This window comes from Nyctibius grandis, chromosome 24 (assembly GCF_013368605.1).
Source record: "Nyctibius grandis isolate bNycGra1 chromosome 24, bNycGra1.pri, whole genome shotgun sequence".
In the NCBI taxonomy this organism is placed as follows: domain Eukaryota; kingdom Metazoa; phylum Chordata; class Aves; order Nyctibiiformes; family Nyctibiidae; genus Nyctibius; species Nyctibius grandis.
This window is the reverse complement of record NC_090681.1, coordinates 6842380-6863266: the sequence shown is the minus strand read 5'-3', so window position 1 is coordinate 6863266 and position 20887 is coordinate 6842380. Positions and strand designations below refer to the sequence as shown.

Here is a 20887-nt window from a genome sequence, read left to right as displayed (position 1 = left end):
ATTCATTTCAACCCCCTTGAAACTCCAAGTCTTTCTGCAACATGTGGACAACTTAAATTTACGGCAGCGGGCGCGGCATAAATAAGCGAGAGGAGCATATGCCAGTCTCCGTGCTAACTCTACAGCGGGTCCTGAGTGTGTGTGTGGAAGGGGGGGCTGCTCTTGCTCACTAACAAAGGGAGGCAGAGCTGAAATTTATGAAAGAAAACACATGGAAACATAACATTAACTCTGGCAAAACAGCACCCGCAATCCCCAGCTCGCCACTTGCAATTCAAATTGCTCGCAGCAGTTCTGGGTAATAAGGATGAGAAATTGGACAATGACCCAGGAAATATTTTTGCTATTAGTACTGCAACGAATGTCCAAGTTGTGCTGCATATTTTTTTTTCCCCTGGTTGAAGGAAAACTGGCTGGACTGTCCCCAGAAAGAAAAAGCATTTGCATTCTTGTTATAAGCAAACGTTACTGAAAATCAGAGCTCTTGGGAGATGTGTGCTGGCCACGTACCCGGAGAGCAGCGCTCCTGCACAGCCGGTCCCGCAGGGCAGTGCCTCCTGTACGCACCGAGCCTTGCCAAGCCCTGACAGAAAAATATCTAAATGAATGGCTGAGCTGCAAACAAGCCCTTAGGAAAGCTGGTAAAAGCATGTTTTGACACTACACTAATGAAAGATTAATTGTGTCAATATAACTCCATTTTGTTCACGGTGGGGCAGTCAGGCTGGAGGACGTAAGAGGAAGCCGTCCCAGGACGCAACGCTGAGTTTCTGCTTGAAGGGTTATTTACAGATCCAACTTGGCAAGAAGTTTTAATTTTGAAAACCAGGCTTTTTCCAAACCTAAGAGAAATGAAGACTTTAATTTTCTATAAAAGCGCCACAAACTACAGTCTTTATGTGCAGCGCTTGCAAGATTGAGCAATACTCTGAGAAGGAAAATACTAAAGGAATATTAAATACTAAAGGAAAAAAAAACCTAGTTGTTTTTTAACCCAAATCAAAAGGTACACAGTAGTCTCTTATTGCCTCTCTCATAAATAGCGTGTGTGTTTGTGCATACTTGTGAAAGGAGTAAAGTTCCTTTTCCTTTCAGTAGCAGAAGGTAATCTACATGTGAAAGCTTATTTACAACTTTTAATGCTTCTTTTCATAATTTTCTTCAGTCATTTTTATTAAAAGCTAGCAGTCATGGTAGGACAAGTCCCCCAGCCATAAAACCCAGGGTGAAAGGCATTATATAAAGGCACCAGACAAGCATTCACCATCTCTGGCTCTGCACCTCTGCTGTCTGCTCGGCTCCCCTGGACCCAGGACTTTCTGAAGCACCCAAAAGCTAATCATAAATCTCACATGTTTGGCACGGGACGGGTGCTCCTGTGCCACTCAGACGGCTCTTGAAAAGCTGCTACAGCCTGAGCACCTCAGAGCCCTACCCGGCAGGGGTGTGTGACCCTTCCCTGCAGAAGTACTTGGAGGAAAAATTCATGACCATGTAGGAGATGGTCAGATATGATTTGTGGAAGGCTGCGGCTGGGGAGGCGAGATGAAACTACTGCACCCTCCGTCCTCGTGCAGACGGCAATGGTAGTAACCCTAACTACTTGTAAAGCACACAGATGACTGCTGGTGTCCCTCAGCCAACACTGTAGTAGGCTCCCAGCAAGATCTCATGTCTTGGAAGAGAATGAGACATTGTAAATGTTGCTCCTATTAAAAAAAAAACAACCAACCAACCAACCAAAAAAAACCCAAAACCAGTGACTCTTCCCCAAAGGAGAAGACTTAGGCTGCGCAGGGACTCCCACTCTGCTGAGAGCCCCGTGGGTGCAAGCCTGGGGACAGCTCGCCCCAAAACACGCTTCCAAGAAACTGTCCAAACGAGATGGCCCCAGCCTGATTTCTGCCACCCTCCACGGTCCTCCACTGCCACTTTGCACCATCCAGCTCCCTCAAACGTTCTCACACCACAGGATGACAACACGTGGTTTCATACTGCAACATCACAAGTTAAAAATGAGAAAAGAAAGCTAAATAATTAGTGTGCTTCAGGGCCAGTTGATGCCCAGAGAAGAGCCAGAGCTGAACTCCACAACGCATGGCTCCAGCCCGCCTGCCCTGGCAGAAGCTAGCCCTGTGCAGCGCGGACGCGAGCCACCAGCCTCACCATATCCCAGGGATATCACCATATCCCAGGCCCTGCCCTCTTTTCTTTAGCTATGGAGACATAGCCCATGTACCCCAGTCCTCCTGAAACTGGTACAAGGTGGGCTTTACTACCACAGGGCTTGGGAACTGGTAATTCCCACTGGCTGTAATTTCATTCTAGAGTTGCCCAGAGAAGCTGTAAAATCTCCATCCTTGGAGGTACCCCAATCGTCACCAGCTACCACCCTGAGCAGCCTTATCTAACCTTGAAGCTGAGTCTGACTTCAAAGCCAGCCCAGCTCTGCGTGCAAGGCTGGACCTCACAATCTGCACAAGTTCCTTCCAACCTGAAACACCCTGTGATTTTATTTCACTGACAACTGATTGGAAGGCAAGCGGAACTGCCCTATAGGCTTTAGCAAGCCTGAAACACCCCAGTGAAGAAGACAGAGTTCAGTCTAGGGAGAAGGAAGTGAAGGCAAGCTAACAGGCACTGCAGGACAGGGAGAAATGCGGTAGGCGTGTATGTGGTCTTTACACTGTTCAGGGTTTGAAGACTAAAAAGAATCTTAAAGTAATAAATATCAGAAGCTACAGTTTGGAATCCAAGGGGGAAAAATGGGCTATCTACGCAGACAGGTCTTCCTGAATGACCTTAGACACAAACATGCCCCCGATGAGAACTTGTCGGCTGGGTCAATGACACCAAGGAGACAATCTTACTTTTTCATCAAATAAAGCATCTGAGATCTACATAGCCCAGACCACGCTGCAATACTCTATCTCCAGAACCTGACACTTGTACAAAGCTTCATGCCAGAATTAAAACCCCTCTCTTTCTCAAAAGCTGTACTTTTCATGCTTGTGGCTATCAAGACAATCTTGCACGCACGGACCACAGTTTCACGTGACGTTGGTTTCCAGAATTTATACCCTGAAAGGACAGATCAATGTGCAAATTCATTTCAGCAGGATGCTACCTTAAAACGTGAAAAGGCCAACTGATTTGCCTCCGTTTGTAGCAGATAAAGTGCCTTTCCCACAGTTTCAAACAACTTCCACTCACCGAGATATCAAAAGCGCCAACGGCTCCACTGAACTGTCATGGGCTCTAGTTCCCCATCACTCCTACAAGACAGCAAAGTCAGTACAAATGCTGCAGCATATCAAAACCTGAAAGCATAGAGACAAAATGAAAAAGTTTGCATTTAATTGCAGAGAGGCTAGGTTACCGGTTGCATTATTCATGTTCATATTTAATTCATTTAAAACATCCAAATTTAAATTTAAAGACAGCTGCAACAAACATTCCCACTTGCCATAGCAAAGCAGCGCAGAACTTGACACAATTTAAGTTCAGCTTGCAATGAGTACATGGAACCGCAGCTGTTAAACACCTTTGATATGAGCAAGATCACATCAACTGAGTCGATAAAAACTAGTTCAGCTTTTGTAAAATGAAACTATCAGACAAAGAAGGATTTAAAAGGCTAGACCTGATTAGTAATAAGAAGGAGAGAGACCACAGGAGAGGTATATAAAATAATGAATAGCACCAAGGGAGTGAGCTGGGGACTCCAAATTATCCCTTCCACAGTGCAGCAGGGCAAATGTATTAACACTAAAAAAAAAAAAGAATATACCAGGGAGAAGGAAATTTTGTTTATTGGAAACTACCAGACATGCAGCTTCTTCATGGAGGTTGTTATCAAGACAAGTAGACAAGTAACACTAAAAAAGGACATGGACATTCAAAAGCAAAACAGCGTTTACAACTGCACCTAAGTATGAAACGCACAGCCCGTTGGTACTCACACCTCAAGCAGAAGCTGACCGACAGGTGAGGTGACCAGCCGAACCGTGCCCACCACACACCGCGTTAGCTGCTCCGCTTTGGCGAGGAAAAGCCGAGCACTTGCCTTCCTGCCAGGCTGCCGGCACCAGGTCACGGCCAGAGGCAGGACACCAGCTTGAGACGCAGTTTTGTCAGCACCCCAGTGACCTCCTGCATTGGTTTACACCGAGATTTACACCTCAGATATATTTTCCTTTTTCTAGTTCAAAAATAAAGGCAGCACAGAGGCAGGCAGGGCTGGGAAGAGCATCTCAGGGCATCCCCAGCTCAGACTGTCGCTCTCTCTGGCAGCCACACCGCACAACCCTCAGCACAAACATTGCCAAACTGCATCTTAATCTAATTAAAGTTCTCACCCCCCACTGCTCTCACCAACAGGCTCTTCCAAAAGCTCATCCTTATCATCCCTAAGGGGAGAATGATTCAGTTTACCTGTGCCAGATTGGAAGAGGCCTTCAGGGTTACAGGGCAGCCTGCTCTGCAATGTTCTCCCACTAAATGTTGCGACTGCAATGTCAGTAAAACAAAAAGTGAGAAAATGTGGGTGGAAGATACTGTCACAGCCATAGAGACCTCGTAAAATGCATGTAATCTCTTTATCTACAAAGCCTCCGCTCCTTTGGAGCGCATAATTATGAAAAGAGTTAAAGCTGAGGTTCTTAATGTCTCTTCTAGGCACTTCTTTATTCCACTAGAGGCACCAGTCGCATCTGAATTATTTCCTGGGGTTGTTTGGACTTCCTATTATACAAGGAAGATTATGGTGAACCCTGGGATGGAGGCCAAGTCAGTTCACAGCACTGCCACGTTTGATTGAAAGGGTAACTGAAGTTTTGTTGACAGCGTGCCAAGCTTCAGACCTCTTTGGACAATGCAGTTGCCAGCAGGCAAGATGTTTTCAGAAAGAAGAGGAAGAAAACTACCAACAGCGAAGCTGAAAAATGGTTTTATTAGGTCGGATACATACCCCACAGATTAGGATCAAGGGCAAAAAAAAAAAGAAAACTGCATATTGCCAGAGGACTGTGAGAATGACGCTTCTTGGAAATCCCATGGGACAGCAACAAGAGAATCTTGATGGTTTCTCATATGCAAAATGCCTGCAAGCATTGATTTCTTTTCCCCACAAAAGCATGGGTCTTGAGGACCACAACCAGTCCAGCTAGTAAAAACCCCTTCAACGTAACCTCTGCTTCATCTGAGTTTTTCTTCACGGGTATCTTTCCATCAAACACTATCAAGGTTTCCAATACTAAAGAGCTATCCCTTACAAATTCCCTTGGGAAATGTGAGGGCAGCATTTTAAGTTCCTGCCCATCAAGGGTGACGGCAGTGCTGCCACTCCAGCTTCCCAGCTGGAGGCTCAGGCTGTGCCGGGTCCTGTCTCAGCACCGTTCTGGAAGCCCATACGTGCACCACGGGTTACACGTGAGCATCCAGTTGCATCCCAACCCGGTTAGAAAACCAGGCACAGAGACATGAGCAGATGCACATAACCACCTCAGCCTGCTCATTTAACATCTTATTTTTTGCCATTTTTAATCTCTATGGTAGAGAAAGAAAAGCACTTTCAGCCTGCTTGAGAAATCAGAGGACTGTCAGCATGTGACCTGAAACACTTTCTACCTCTTTTGGTTTTCACACTGGACTTAGCTCAGATTTCTGCCTGACCTGCAGACACCGTAACTTTTGCTGGTCTAAAATCATGGTTTTCCCCCCTCAAAGCGTGCTCTTGTGTGCCAGCCGGCCGACCCCTCTTCTGGGCAGAAGCCAATGACCAGCAGACAGCTCCCACCACCACCCTGAACACCAGCCTCCTCGGAGCCAGCCCAACCAACAAGCAGTACTAAAATGAAACAAAAATGCTTACGTGGGACCTGAAGGAAACTCTCAAGAGCGAGTAGCTGCAAATTTCGAAGAGGGGAGTCAGAATTGACCTTGACCAACAGGTTTATTTCCTTCAACCTCCCTGTTATCGTCCTCCTGGACAAGACTGGAGTTTTATTTCTCCTTGTCTGTGCAAAGCCATGTTTTGGCAGCTCCGAACAGCGGCTGATGAAGCTACAGCACCTCTGAAATCATCTCTCCTCGTTAGGTCTCGAGGGTCCTTACGTTCATACTAGGGAATTTTTCAAAGAAACACTGTAACAATGAATGTTGGTATTTCCATCTGGAGTACTGATCCCCTTGTGTGATCTGAAATATCAGATGGCTGCAAACCATCACTCCTCATTCTACCTGAAGGATTTTGTGTAATTTCCAACATGTCTCTCTCTCTGGAACTAATTTTATCTTCCTACCATGTAAGAAGTGGACTGATAAACTCCAGACTTCATGACTGGCTCTTCAGAAACACATTCTTGTGAAAGATGTTAAGACACTGAGGTGTCTCCAAGATGTGATCATGAGCAACACACTTCCTTAGCCCCTGAGCCAAATCTCAGCGGAGAACATCTTTAAGAGATACAAAAACATGCAAAAAACTTGGATAGACCATGTCTCTACAATGAAAATACCAACTTTATGACTTCCTTTAGAACACCTTCAGGTTGGAGGGGAGAGAGGACGGGTCGACATCCTCGTAAATGACAGCTAGATCATCAGACACTGCTGAATCGAGCTCAAGGGAAAGCCAATGGCTCAGGGTGAGGCTGAAACCTAAGGACCACTGGAAGGAATTGCTCACCACCACGAGGGAGGCTGCAGCAGTTACCACCTCTCGCGACTGCAGAGGAAATGAAACAAAATCTTGCAGGATTCCAATAAAGGTTTCCTTCTCTCTCAAAAAACCCCCAGCATGGGCCTTAGCTCAAAATAGAAACATCTTGTTGTGTATCACTGCGAGCAGACCTTGCTCTTCATGAAGATTCAATAAAAACTACATGTTTGGCATGCACCAGAACAGGATATCCAGGCTGAGAGAAACAGGGAGAGGAAAGGACTTAAAAAAAAAAGCCAGGTGAGATAGTCTGGCCTGAGTCTGCTCAGAGGAAGCCCCTTAACATGTTCAGTCTTCTCAGTACAGACTTTTCTACTGATGAGCTGGGAGTCAGAGCTGGCTTGCTCCATGTCTGCCACTTCTGTAGCAATGGCCCTGAGCACTCTGGCCCTTCAGCTCCGCTTTAGAAAGATGAGGGCTGACTGCTGTAAGAAATTCACACACTGTTGAAAAATCAGAACTGCTTTTGTTTTAAGACCAGTGTTGCTTTGCTGTTTTAAAAAACCTCACACAAATAGAAAGAAAACGGTGCAAAACCTTAAGCTTCCCCATGCAGGGCAACACAGAATCACAGACTGGTTTGAGTTGGAAGGGACCTTTAAAGATTATCTAGTTCCGATCCCCGTGCCATGGGCAGGGATAAACATCAAGCAGAGGACCCTGTGTTGCTCCTCCCCGAGGCAGCACTGTGTTCAAGGCTTGGACCAAAGACCTGGGCTGCCTTCCACTGCCAGGGAGACAGGGAATGACCCACCATGAAGACTGGCTGATGTGGTGTAGACTTCAGCTAATCATACAAAACCAAACGCCTGGCATTACAGTTGGGGTTAAGGAAGCTCCATCACGCTCCAGAATTATTTCAGCAGATCCCTTCATCGCTGGTCCTGCTGCTGAACTGACTTTCAGGCTTTGAGTTGCCATCGTTTCCCCTGGGTGAGCAATGCCCACGTACCACATCCCAACGTGAATGAGGCCACCAAGACCATGGCTCACCATAAATGTTCTGAAGGAGCTTTGGGAAAAGCAGCAGGTCTCTGTTTCCAGGTGTTAAGCAGAGTCCTCCTGGCACCAAATAGTTATAACCCAGATGGTTCAGTGGCAGAAACATCAGCAGTGGAAGCTTTCTAGAGTGACATGCCAGTGCACCCAACACCCAACCCACAGGGGTCACCTTGAAGTTGAGGAGAAAATGTATCACACGTGCAGCACTCCGTGGTCCTGACCCCAGCGTATTCTGATCATACCCCGACACCCTGACGGCAGGGAGCCAGGCCACGTGCCAGTTTTGCACATACCTGGGCTTCCTTTCAAAGCAATCCCAGGAGAGGTGCAGAGATACGGTGCACCCCAACACGCCTCTGCACGGGGTCACACATCCTCCATCACCCGGGGACAAGCTGGAGGGCACACACTGAGAGCAGGGTGCAATGCAGAGCACCCTCTCCGGTGAGGGTGCACCCAGGCTGCGGAGGCTCAACGGGAAGGCCAAACTGATGCAGGCAGTAAAGGAAGTTTTGCAGCAATGTGGCTATTTTAATCTGCACTGTGCCACATGCCAAATCCAAAAGCTATTAATGAAAGCAGATGGCTTACAGAAGACCTTGAAATGGGATTCTGCCCATGACGGTTACAAAGTCACCCCTTACAAAAGCACACAATAGCATGCTTCAAAGTCTTTAAATAAGAATTTAAACAGGAGTACATAAAAAAAACAGCACATGGTTTCCAGATCATCATCAGGCTGTAACAGAGGCACAACCTTCTCTCCCAGCTACACGACAGGCTAACCCAGCACCCCTCCCACAGTAAATCATGACTGCTTTTCCAGACGGCAGTTACACACACCATGTATGTGGCCCCAGGTATGTGCCCCAATGTGTAAACTCTCCAGAGGTGTCTCACCCAGTATATATATTCTACAAAAAACTGTTGAATCAACCTTACACTTATTCTCTGCCGGACTGTATCTTATTAAAACTAAGGTCTTTATGGGATGGGAGATATTGGAAGCATCACGTCAATAAATATATACATGATTTGTAATACTGATTGATGAAATGAATGTTCCTTAACTCCAGGAAGACAATACACACCCATGTCCCTAGCAAGGGGAACCAGGAGGTAATCCAGAAAGCAAGGTCCGACTTCCGGTTGCATCACTATTGGGAATGACACGACAGACACTGCGATGATGCTGCAAGCTGGGTGTGAGGATTCCTGGAAGAAGATTTTGCATTAACTATTTCTAGTAATGTAAGTTTGATAAGAGTTTCAGCTTGACATCCTCAGGAGACCCTAAGCAGGAAAAGGCAGCCTGAGGGGGAATTAAAAACCCAAAGGGATGGTAATTAGGTGACACAACAGAAATGTAAATGAGAAAGAGAGGGGAAAGAGATGACCCCATCCCTTACACTACCCTGTATCTTGCAAGCACTCCAGCACAGGGGAGGAGGATGCTCCCCTGGGACAGACACACGGAGCAAGGTGTTTCCACTGAAACTGCAGAAAGGGAGGTGAGAGCTCAGGGAGCAGACAAGAGCAAACCAGCCCTGAAGAAAAGGTAAGGGACAAAATCACCACTCTCTAATGAGCTAAAATACTAGAGGCGTGGGGGACGATGATGGTTACATACACCTAGAATTGCATTTTCCTGCCTTCTGCTTTCCTTCTATAACTGATCCTAACAATTAAATTGCATGCTTAGCAATAACCCTTGGGAAAATAAACAGGATGAAAACATTGATCCTTAAGCCTCACATGGCATCAAAGCAATGGCTGAGCACGTTGCTTAGGGTGCAGAAGGTGCTCTCTTCCCTCATCCAGCACAAAGTAACACGACCTTCTCTGCAATTAGGTATTTCTTAACTTCCTGGGCTCCAGCATCAACACAGTCATGTCGTGACTGGCAAGCAGCACGGGGAGGGGACCGTGACTCAAGTCACACTCAAGGGTGAATCCTTTGTAGATCCGTATACAAAACCCCGTCCCTGACTCAACATCCATACAGCCAACCTTCCCAGACCTGTCAAATACCACTCCCTCCGCCCTCCTCAACCTGTTTTCTCAGAGAAGACAAGGTAAGATGATCCCTTTAGTATATATACCCGTAATAGTGACAAAACTCAGGCTCTCCCCTGCCAAGCAGTACAGCCAGATTCAGAGGCAAGCTCTTCCCTCCAACGCTCCCAGCAGCTGATCCTTCTTGTGCAAATAGACAACAGATAAGAAAAAGTTCCTACTGATCTGTCCCATCTGCAAAAGATATGATACAAAAAATCTGAACCCTCACGGTTTGGAGCAGAGCCACACAAACCTGGATTTACCCCTGCTAGAGCTGAAGAGGAGTCTGTCTCTCCTGCCTGGAGACAGAGATAATCCACTCCCTGACATGGGAAGAAGCGATGTCTGGGAGGGCGAAGGGAGAAGCCTCTGCTCCCCTCCAGCCCAGCAGCAGCCTGCCAAAGGAACAGGGCTGCACGGGAGAAGAGAGCTCACAGAAACCCACTGTCCCCCACGGGGAACAGCGTGCCAGGGCAGGAAGCAAGCATCTTTGGTTTATTTTCTCGCTCATGTAGAGAGATATTAATTCATCCATTTCTTTAGAAAAGGAAAGGAAATTGCAGCAGTGCAACATGTCAAGAGAGACTGGAAGAGCCAGGCTCACTGAGGATGGGTATTAATTACTGCTTTCTATTTTTATCCTGTGTATAACTCTGGTCTCCTCCGTGACTTAAGGAGCTAAAATCCCAGGAGTCAAAACTGTGAATCTACTGAAATAGGTGAAATATCCTCTACAGCCTGCAAAGTCTGGATACAAAGAAATACTAACAAGTGCCCATCAAAACTTCTGCAAATTTTAATAAGAAAAGAAAGAGCAATTTAGCAATACACACAAATATTGTCTCAAGAGAATTACTCCCAGAGAGGAAAAAATCACTAGCCAGTTCCTGCAAGAAACCCTGAACAGATTGCTTTTAATCATGTAAAGAAAAAGTTGTTAGGCTGCTTTACATTCCTGAAGGACCAAGAGTTTGGAAAACTAAAAAATGTATTGTGAGGCCCTGCACTGTTGTCTGTACAACACACTATGAAATCTCTTATTTTGGCAGCAACACGTACATACGGTAGACGCCAACATAAGGAAAAAAACCATGACCACAAGCAACCCAAAGTCCATCCTGCAGCTATGAAAGTATGTTCAGTGTCCGCCAAAGAGCTAATGAAAAAAACGCACTCTTACAGAGTGTATCTGCTAGACATTAAACTACCTGCTGGACATTTTGTACAGCTCATAAAGCCATAAAATATCACAAGGCATTTAGAGATTTTCCAGCTGACAATATGAAATAACTGAACAGACTCAGAACAGACTGAGTCCTCTGGGCAGGCACAGTGGATAACGCTGAATATATACTGCCACATACACAGCTAGAAATTGTGCCAGCAATGCACAAGACGAGAGCAAAGCTCATGGTGATAGAAAACGAGCCAAGACAACAGAGCCATCCCTCAGCCTCACTGTAATGCTGGAACAACAGCGGGACTGCTCAGATTTACAGCGAAGGGCCTTGGATAATGCCCAAGTGGGATCAGTTCCTCCTGCCCTGTCTGGGGCACAGGCAATTCACCGTCAAGCGAGCCGCTACCTCCTGCCGTGCTGGGGGACGTGTGGCATTGTACAGCCACCCAAACCCCTCCATTTTCGGACTGTGGAAATGACAACATGGACTTCACCTGTGGAGACATGTGACAAGCCAGGAGGATCGGCCATCTGCCATGGTTTATTTCCCTTGTGGTAAGAGTCAAGCGCTCCAGGCGAGAAGCGAGGTGGTGGCCTCACTGTGTAGAGCTGATACCTGTTGCCAATCAGTCACCAATATCTTCTGGATAATGTCAAATCAACTGTACATGACATGAGATACAGCACATATTCTGCTACAGAAAAAAAAAAGCATTTTACCCAGTAATCTGCACACAAGGATAGAAATACTAATAGCACCAAAACCTGAAAGATATAAACTTCCACCACCTAGGGAGCGACATGGGAACCATGCATTACGCTGTTACTGAACTAGTAAGAACTACTAACAGACACAAATTAACAACAATCCTAACATTTGGTGGCTGATAGCACACCACTACATTAGCAGAGTTTCCAGTCTTCCATCCGCAGCTGATACTCTAATGCAGACCCCCACCTGAAAACGTTTTTAATGATGCTGCACTACTTCAAGAGTTATTTTCTTTTAAGTCTGACTAACAACTCAGGATGCGAGCGGATGACGAGGATGTCTCCACGGTCTTTCTGCAGGCAGGCACAAGCTCGCCAGACCCCAGAAACTCTGATTGTGCAACTGCAATCAGTACATTGCTGCCCAGCCCAAACGCAGCATCACACAGCTACATGGCTCCAGGTTCAGGGGTTGCCTTGCCCTTGCTAGCAGCAAAAAGCAGGGAGCATCGCTTTCCACCTGCCAGGTGCCTTGCACCAGCCTTGCAGGTCTGGAGAGCTAGTGTGTGCACGTACAGAAGGGGGTTTCTTACCAGACTGTACAGATATCCAGCCACCAGAAGCGTTCAAACACCTGCCTGACAACCGGAACGTGCTCTAGGTACAGGCAAGAGTGAAAAGTTTCACCAAGGACTTCTGCCGAAGCAAAATGGAACTACAATTATGAGGTTTAATGCATAATGAGACTAAAAACTACAGTGGCAACTATTTCCAGGAGCTGGGCAGACAGGAGGGCAGGGGCACATTTGTTGCTGCACTCTCTCCTTGCAGGGCTGCAGGAACAGTCAAACGCTGCTGGTACAAAAACACAATCTAGGAAAACATACGAGGCCCAGGGATAACAATTAGCAGATAGTAGTGGTTAAAATACAGTAAGGAAGGAGGATAACTGTGTTACAGAAACCTTCATGCAACGCAGAGAGCTTCAATATCACTATTGGTTTACGGTTAAAAGTCCACCCCAGCCCACCTGGGCTTTGCGAGGCAGTAACTCTCATACCAGGAAAGAATTTGAGAGTGCCCCATCCCTTTTTTTTCCCCCTTTCTGAAATAAAAAAAAAAATCACAGCCTATTTCAACGGTAGATCTCTCCCTGAAATGCATTGTAACAATTTTATCAATGACTGAACTGAAAAAACGTTATGATGACGCCTTGAAGTTATTATGAAGACCCATCGTAGCATGGAAAGGGATGGGAAATTAGCTGCAGATCGTGGCGTTCCACAGCAAATGCACAATTCATAAAATGTTCAACCACAGGCAAAGGAGACAAAACCCCACCCCATGACAGAGAACAATATTCTGTTCCTTCCTACTCAGCAACAGTTTCATCATCAGCGTCTCTGTATCATGTTTTGAAGAAATATAACTTTTAATGTCACCTTGTTGATTCTTGTAACATGTATTACTAACCAAAAACTCTGTAAGATGTTCGAGATGTGCATTTTGCTACAGAAGTATGAGACAACTGGGGAATTCATGACATATAATTTTAATAAAACACATGTCCCCTCAAGCACCACATTTTCACTGACATCAGCACAGATCAAAGGCTGTTAGTTATGGCCAGTACAACACCAGGAGTCAGGACTGGGGCTTCCCGGCTGCCACACACGTGTAATTAAATACACAGCAGCGCACGAGAGCCAGCTGAACACTGAAGGGAAAAGGTAGAAAGGAAGATCAAACTCTACACAAACGATTGCTCTTACATTTACAGCATTCTTCTTCTCTTTGGTAGCCTGCCAGAGAGAAGGTGAAATGTCAAAATGATGAGGTTAAAGTACAGCAATACCGGCCTGAAATCAAGCAAAGCTCCTTAATCATCCGACTAGTCAGGCACTGGAGCAGATTGCCAAGGAAAGCCTGAATCACTACCATTGGAAATCTTTAAGAACAGCTGAGACAAACCTCTAGGAAACACTACGTGCAGGTAATCCTTCAAGGTCACTCCTAGAAACACTGAAACAACCGAGACTTCCTTCATAAGCTGGTATCTAATCACATAACCACTGCAGTATTTTGATGGACTGCAGATTTTTTTTTTTTTTAATTTGCCAAAACAAGACCAACAAAAAATAAAAGCAAACTCACTCAGCGTACAGCGAGCGGCAGCCTCCGGGCTGCGGGAACATTTGTTCGACTTATTTTTAGAAAGTGGAATTGGTGCAACTTCCTCCTCGGTCCACATCAGACTTCATTAGCTTTTCTGTGTGCTCACCGTGCCTTTACTTAAATAACACTCCATGTGCATAGAGCAAAAATTTCTCCTACCTTACGTGTGCTGCTTGGGCAGGACAGGCCACGCTCCGGCGAAGGAGGGGAGGGTCTCTTCGCAGCAGCGACAGCAGGGAGGAGATGCCTGCCAGGAGATGCCCCAACACGCTGCGGAGCCCACCCAGCGCGTTCAACCCGAGCTTGGGGAGCCAACCTCACCCTAACGCCGTCACCTCTGCCGACCGGCTGGTTTCAGGGACACAAAGCAGCACGGCGTAGATGGTGTTTCATGTTGCCGGGAGCCACAGCCAAGCCCAGGTTCTTGCCTTGGAGAAGCGCTGCTCATCCCCGTCTCCCCACGACGTGTGTGCAGCCCAGCCCGGCTTCCTAAGGGCTCTGCTCGCTGGCTGCCGGCAGCAGGGGACACGGGAGGGCAGGCAGCCTCTGGCAGGCAGCCCAGGGAGGCTCTCCGACCGCCAACAGCCAGGAGGTAGCGGAGAGGGAACACAAGCCACCCCCCTCCGCTTGCTGGAGACGCAGCCGGCCGCGCGTCCCACCGCTTCCAATGCAGGCAGAGAGGGCTCAGTGCGGTGGGAGGAGGCAGGGGCTTACTGAGACAGGGAAGGGAAAGAGAGGCCCAGAGGCCGGCGCTGGGTCACGGCAGCGTTGCAGCACTGTCCCTTCCAGGCAGGCAAGGCGATCGCAAACGGCATCCGAAGAGACCACGGCTCACTCGGTGCAAACCGGCTGTGGGCCGAAGCAACGCTGGGCTTGTCACCCTGCGCAGCGCTCTGCCAACGCTAAACTGAAAGTAACAGCACAAGTGTCCTCCAGCTCCACCCCAGACACAAATTCCTTGCTGGAAAGCAACCACTTTTCCCAGCAGGACCCTTCCCTGGAGCCAAACATCAGCAGTACCCTGGGGAAGCTCAGAAGGGTGCGCTACCCCCCGCACGCCCAAGCAAACCACCGCGGATGTAGCTCCAGCAATGCGCGAACCAAACTTGTTCCCTCACCACATTATCCAGGAGAAGGGGCCTGACACAGTGGCTGGTGCAATGCTGGAAGGACCAGGAGAGGGGAGGAATCACATGTTTCTCAATGGGCAAAGACGGAGCTTCATAAATTTCCACTGGCATCTACTCCTACGGTTTCCGTTAAAAACAAAATCGAGCCACGGGGAGGTTTCTGGACTGTTCACACTGTGTCAGTCTGGAAAACAGAAGAGCTAATTGAAGCTGGGTAACTCAGAGCACATTGGCTGGGAGGAGGTACCTCCAAAAGGAGGCAGACTTCTGCCTGGTGCTAATACCATTCCTTTACAACACATACAAAAAAACTTCTGAGTAAGAAAGAGAGAGGGGTGTGTGTATCTCAGAGGCGCAAGCTTGTCCAAGGGAAACAAACAGTCCTGTGCTGAACTCTCACGTCAGCTCCCTCATGTTGGTAATGGCTGTATCGACTCATCTCCGCTCTCGCTTCCTTATCTCCAATGACCAGTTACCAACCAGACAGTGGAGCTGCAAGGGTGACTTACTGCTGCTGATAAAGTCAGATCTCAGGAAGACAAGTGCTGGTAGACTCCTCTGCAGCAGCTTAAGACATCACCCTGTCCCTCTGGCCTGTGGGACGGGGCTGCCATGCAAACAGCGGAGGCAGCAGAACGGACATTCATCTTTTTCTTCAGTTCACAGCCAAATTCTTGAACTTTTGCTCAGGATGAGTCTGCACAGAACTGCGAGACTACGCAAAGCGAGAGCGGAGGCACAAACACAAACCGCTTAAATCCCTGGTACAGTGGCAGAAACATTTGGTAGGTGTCTGTGCGAACCCTGAAAACTGCAACATCATAGAGCACAGCATCTAAATTTGCTAGAGGTTGTCTGTCAGGAACCTTTGTAAAAGAGCTAAGTATTATTCTGGTTTTTAAAGGGAATTTAATGCAGATGGAGATCTCTGGAAATTAAAGTTTTCAGCACCAGTCAGGCTGCAGTGATGCCCCTGTCCTGAACTCTCCTTCTGCTCAGTAAGAGCTCACGATTGAAGCTACCTCTGAGATTTCCTACTAACGGCGACTGCGATGCAGGACAATCGACGAAGAGCACAGCTTTGCAAACAAGAGGCGGTGGTGATCTCCAGTGCTCAGCTGCCCCCCACCAGATACCAGTTTGACAGCACCAGCTCAGGCCGCTAGACATGGCAAGTCTTGTTTGCTCCAAGGCCAAGCCCAGTGAGACCTGGTGATACAGATGGAAGATTTCATGTGCTACCTGCTACTTTCAGAATTGCATTAGCACTTTAAACACTGAGCAAGCATTTTATAAAAGTCTCCACTGTCAGATATTTAAGCGTGGTAAGAAAGGAGTTCTTTACAAATGCATTAAAAAAAAAAAGCCATTTTCCTTTAGGACTAGACCCTGTCATCCTGCAAATAAAGTGAGATAAAACATTGTTCATATCACATGGCTTGGAGTGCATGTACTACACCAGGGTGTACTGCTGGGGAGAAGGAGGGGGTCAGAGTTATAGTTCCGTTATACTGAGAGTTTAATTGTGGGGATGATCTTTACCTTGGCATGTCTTTGAATTATAGAAAATACACATATATGCAGGAGATTAAACACCTTGCAAAAGAAACCGAGAGCCAGAGCTACTGCTCTGTCCTCAATGCATCTTGCTTCATTTCTTACGGACCCCTCCTGGACATCTTGTTAGGTAACTTTTCAAACATAAATGGACAAGCAGACAACTCAAAATCTGCTTGTCTCATCACAAACTCAATTTCAGTCACAGCCAAGAAAAAGGGAAAAAGACAAGGGGTTAGATGCAAACATTACACCTTTAAGAGACCCAAACATGCCAAGCTTTAACTTACACCAGCCCTGAGCCCACGCCGCTAGCACAGCGCTCCAGGTTTTGCAAATAAGAGTTCACCGAGCACGCCAAGTCCTTTGCCACAAACGCACAGTTCAACGTGCAAATATGCAAACGTCTGATCCACATTCTTTTTCACATAACAGTACTTAGACATACCCAAAACGGGTCATTTGGGCCCACATATTACAACTGCTCCACAGAAGCTCAACTCACGCAGTCCTACCAAGCCCAGTCTGACCACAGAGCTTTAAGGAAAGTGTGGATGGACAGCAGAGCCCAGAGAGGGGCAGAGATCAGCTGTGCAGACAACAAGCCCGTGCGAAAAGAGCAGAAAAATAGACCTTGTTCAGCTTCAGAAGAGAAAAAAAAGTCTTCAAGTACTTCACATTCAGCTGCAGAGATGTAGGGAATAGTGTTCTCCACATGCCCTGGAGATCAGAGAAGGAACAGGCTCAAAGTGCAAGACGAAGATTGACAATAAACACCACAAAAACCTCTCTAGTGGTGAGGAGGCCCGAGTGTCGGCATACACCATCTGCACAGGATGTGAAATTGCCAGCAGGAAGAGCCTTAAAAGAAGAAACTTTACTCAGGAAGGGTTTAGATGCGTACCTGACCTTACCCTGAGGTTGGGAAACAACGACATCTCTGGAGGTCCTCTCTAGAGAGACTGTGTCTGAGGTTACAAAACAAAGTTTCAGGGATTCCTTTAAATTAGATGTATGGCAAGGACAAAACCCCCAGACCACTCACATCCTGCTCTGAAACACAGCTACCTGATGAATAACGTCATCATTTCATATCCTAACAGCATCTTTCAGTTAAAGACACCAAACTGTGCTGCAAAATTCATCAAGCTTCTGGAGAAGTGACTCCAGAGTTAAACATTACTAAAATTTTAGACACAGGAAAACCAGAGGGCACAGCCTCACGACTTGCAGGGGATGCCGCTCGCGCTCCTGCTCTAAACGCTGCATTTGCTTTCTTTTAGTTAGCTAATCACCTGATTTATTTAATACCAAATATTTGACTAAGAAGCAGATTATCAAGATGTAGATTTATCATTTCCTAAGATGTAAATACCGAAACAGGAGGACCGAGGGTCAGTATATGTCTCTCAAATAAAACACGCTTTAACCTTTAATAAAATAAATATTTTAAATAGCACAGAAATACCTGTACTTCCCTCTTGCCCGTTGTAAAGGATTCCTCTACCTCTGCCTGCATTTTCATACCATCTACTGGGCAGATCCTGAACTACCCAATTGCACAGCACAGGCCATGCAAGGCTGCAGCCCACGGCAGTTTGTCCCGAGCTGAGCCCCTGACAAGGCCGGTTTTATTCCCCACGTTAGCACCAAGCCGCAAGCCGGTGCTTGCTACGAAGCACAAGAGAGGTATGAAACCACCATCCCATACATGTAAGAGCATGGGGACACCACAGCTCAGCCAGCAGAAGTACGAGGGTAAGAGAAGAGGAAGGTGGAGAGGAGAAGGAGAGGTGTCTGCCCGCATCCTCGGTACAACCCGCTGCACGCCGTCGCTCAGGCAATTGAACTGAGGTGGGAGAATATTTTTCCCCGATATTACTGGCTGCTGAAGAGGAGCTACCACATGGCTGTTCTCAGCCACTCACTGCACGGTGTTTACTATAAACAACAACAGTAAACAGAAACAGAGCCAATAATCAAAGCTGGGTAACCCAGAGCTGGGTCTCCACATCCTGACTTTACCCATGGAAATAATTAGTTGAGTATTCAGCTGCTGAACCTAAAACATCCAAGGCTGAAGGGAGCCAAGCTGCTCCGTGCATCCGAAACTTAGGCCTTCTGTTTAGATTCGCTGTCTCTGCCTTTAGTCATCAAGACTCCAAACTGCTGCCACGGTTTTACACGGCAGCTTCAAAGACCCTGCGGATTAAACCTGAACAACGCACGGCAGGAGCCAGCCTGACGTTATATTTATTTTTAAACATCTTGCTGTGCACGAAAAGCTCAAATCTTGTCTTACTCCCAGCTCCATTCAAACGCTCTACTCAGGGGGGCTGCGAAGGAGGCGCAGACGTTTCCCCAGGGATGGTGGTTATGGGATTTCTCTGGCCGGTCCCTGAGATCACCCCTGACACCTCCAGCAGCAGGGACCTGGCTGGTCCTGCCCAGAGCATCGGTATCCCTCTCCAAAACACACCGTGGTTACAGGAGGGTTTCAGTGCCGGGGAGGGAAGGGCACAAACCCTCCCCGGGCACAACATGCGGGGTCACCTCCTGCAAATCCTCCGGCAGCTGGGTCTCGCTTCCCTTTTTCATGCAAGGAGTGTCCGGCAGATAATAAACAGCGGCGGGGAGGAGGGCAGGCTCGGGCTGCCCGCAAAAACCGCTCTGAGGCCTCCGGGGGAACACGATAACCGTGGCCCCGGCGCTGCTGAAAGAGCTGCTGCGCCCGGTCCCCCCGCGCTGGCGGGGCCGTCCCGGTCGAGCCCTGCCCGGGGACACCTGGAAGAACAACAAAGCCTCTCGAAGGTGCTTCACCGGCTGCTACAACCCGGCTGGGAAGAGGCAGGCAGCCCGCGCGCAGGAGCGGGCGGCCGGTGCAGACCCCCCGGGCCTATGTCCCGCTGCCGGCGGGGAGGCCCCGGGGTAGAAGGGGGGCCGGGCCGGGCCCTGAGGGGCACCAACAGGTGTCGGCTGTGACACGCCGCCTCCAGCCCGCAGCCACCGCCGCCGGAGCCCCGCGGGTGAGGCGGCAACCGGGCCGCGCTGACAAGCGGGATCCGCGCCGGGCCGGGCCTGCCGCGCTGCCACCGCGGGGCCTACACGCCTGACCCGCCCCCCCCGCCCCTTACCCCGCTCTCCGGCAGCGCCTCACCATGCCGGGCCAGGCCGTAACGCACCGCGTTGTCCCCGCCGCTCCTCTCACCTGCGCGGCCGCCGAGCGCTGGCGTTGCTCAGTCCCTCCTCGCCGCCGCCATGTTTCCGCTGCGCAGTGAAAGGGGGAGGGAGCGCGGGCAGACCCGGCCCGGCCCGGCCCGGCCCCGCACCGCCCCCTGCCGCTCGGGACGGCGACGCTCGGGGGCCGGTCGGGAGCGCCGGGACGAGCTGAGCCGAGCGTGGCTGAGGCCTCACGCCGTGTCCCCTCGGGACCCTCTGCAGAGGGGTCTGGACAGGCTGGATGCATGGGCCGAGGCCACTGTGTGAGGTTCAACAAGGCCAAGTGTCGGGTCCTGCACTTGGGGCACAACAACCCCCCACACCGCTACAGGCTGGGGAAGAGTGGCTGGAAAGTGCCTGGGGGAAAAGGACCTGGGGGTGTTGGTCGATGGTGACTGAATATGAGCTGGCAGTGTGCCCAGGTGGCCAAGAAGGCCACCAGCATCCTGGCTTGTATCAGCACTAGTGTGGCCAGCAGGACTAGGGCAGGGATCGTCCCTCTGTACTCGGCACTGGTGAGGCCACACGTCGAATCCTGGGTGCAGTTTTGGGCCCCTCACTACAAGAAAGACATCGAGGTGCTGGAGCGAGTCCAGAGAAGGGCAACAAAGCTGGTGAAGGGTCTGGAGCACAAGTGTGCTGAGGAGCGGCTGAGGGACCTGGGGGTGTTTAGCCTGGAGAAAAGGAGGCTGAGGGGAGACCTTCTCGCTCTCTACAACTGCCTGAAAGAAGGGTGTAGTGAGGTGGGGGTCGGTCTCTTCTCCCATGTAACAAGTGATAGGACGTGAGGAAACGGCCTCAAGTTGCACCAGGGGAGGTTTAGATTGGAGATCAGGGACAATTTCTTCCCTGAAAGGGTTGTCAAGCACTGGAACAGGCTGCCCAGGGCAGTGGTGGAGTCCCCATCCCTGGAGGGACTTAAAAGCCGTGTAGATGTGGTGCTGAGGGACATGGGTTAGTGGTGGGCTTGGCAGTGCTGGGTTAACGGTTGGACTTGATGATCTTAAAGGTCCTTTCCAACCAAAACAATTATATGGTTCTGTGATTCTATCCATCCATATCTGGGTCCCCACTGGGGACAGCCTGCCCCAGGTTCAACTGGAGATGCCCAGGACTGGGGTGGACCACACGCAG

At 48.8% G+C, this 20887-nt stretch overlaps 1 protein-coding gene across 16 annotated transcripts in view; it reads right to left on the bottom strand.

Moving 5' to 3' along the window:
• SCMH1 (Scm polycomb group protein homolog 1) overlaps positions 1 to 19816 on the bottom strand; it is a 74623-nt gene extending 54807 nt beyond the window's left edge. For 6 of the 16 annotated variants that reach the window (XM_068417917.1, XM_068417932.1, XM_068417930.1 and 3 more), the window contains exons 1-2: positions 19743 to 19801; positions 3214 to 3320 (exon numbers count right to left, since the gene is read on the bottom strand). The gene's annotated coding sequence lies outside the window, so the exon portion shown is untranslated. Of the gene's footprint in view, positions 1 to 510; positions 584 to 3213; positions 3321 to 8814; positions 8834 to 11455; positions 11517 to 19668 lie in introns of those variants that run through there. The other 10 variants (XM_068417925.1, XM_068417919.1, XM_068417921.1 and 7 more) reach the window with 10 other exon arrangements.
• Positions 19817 to 20887: the final 1071 nt, after the last annotated feature.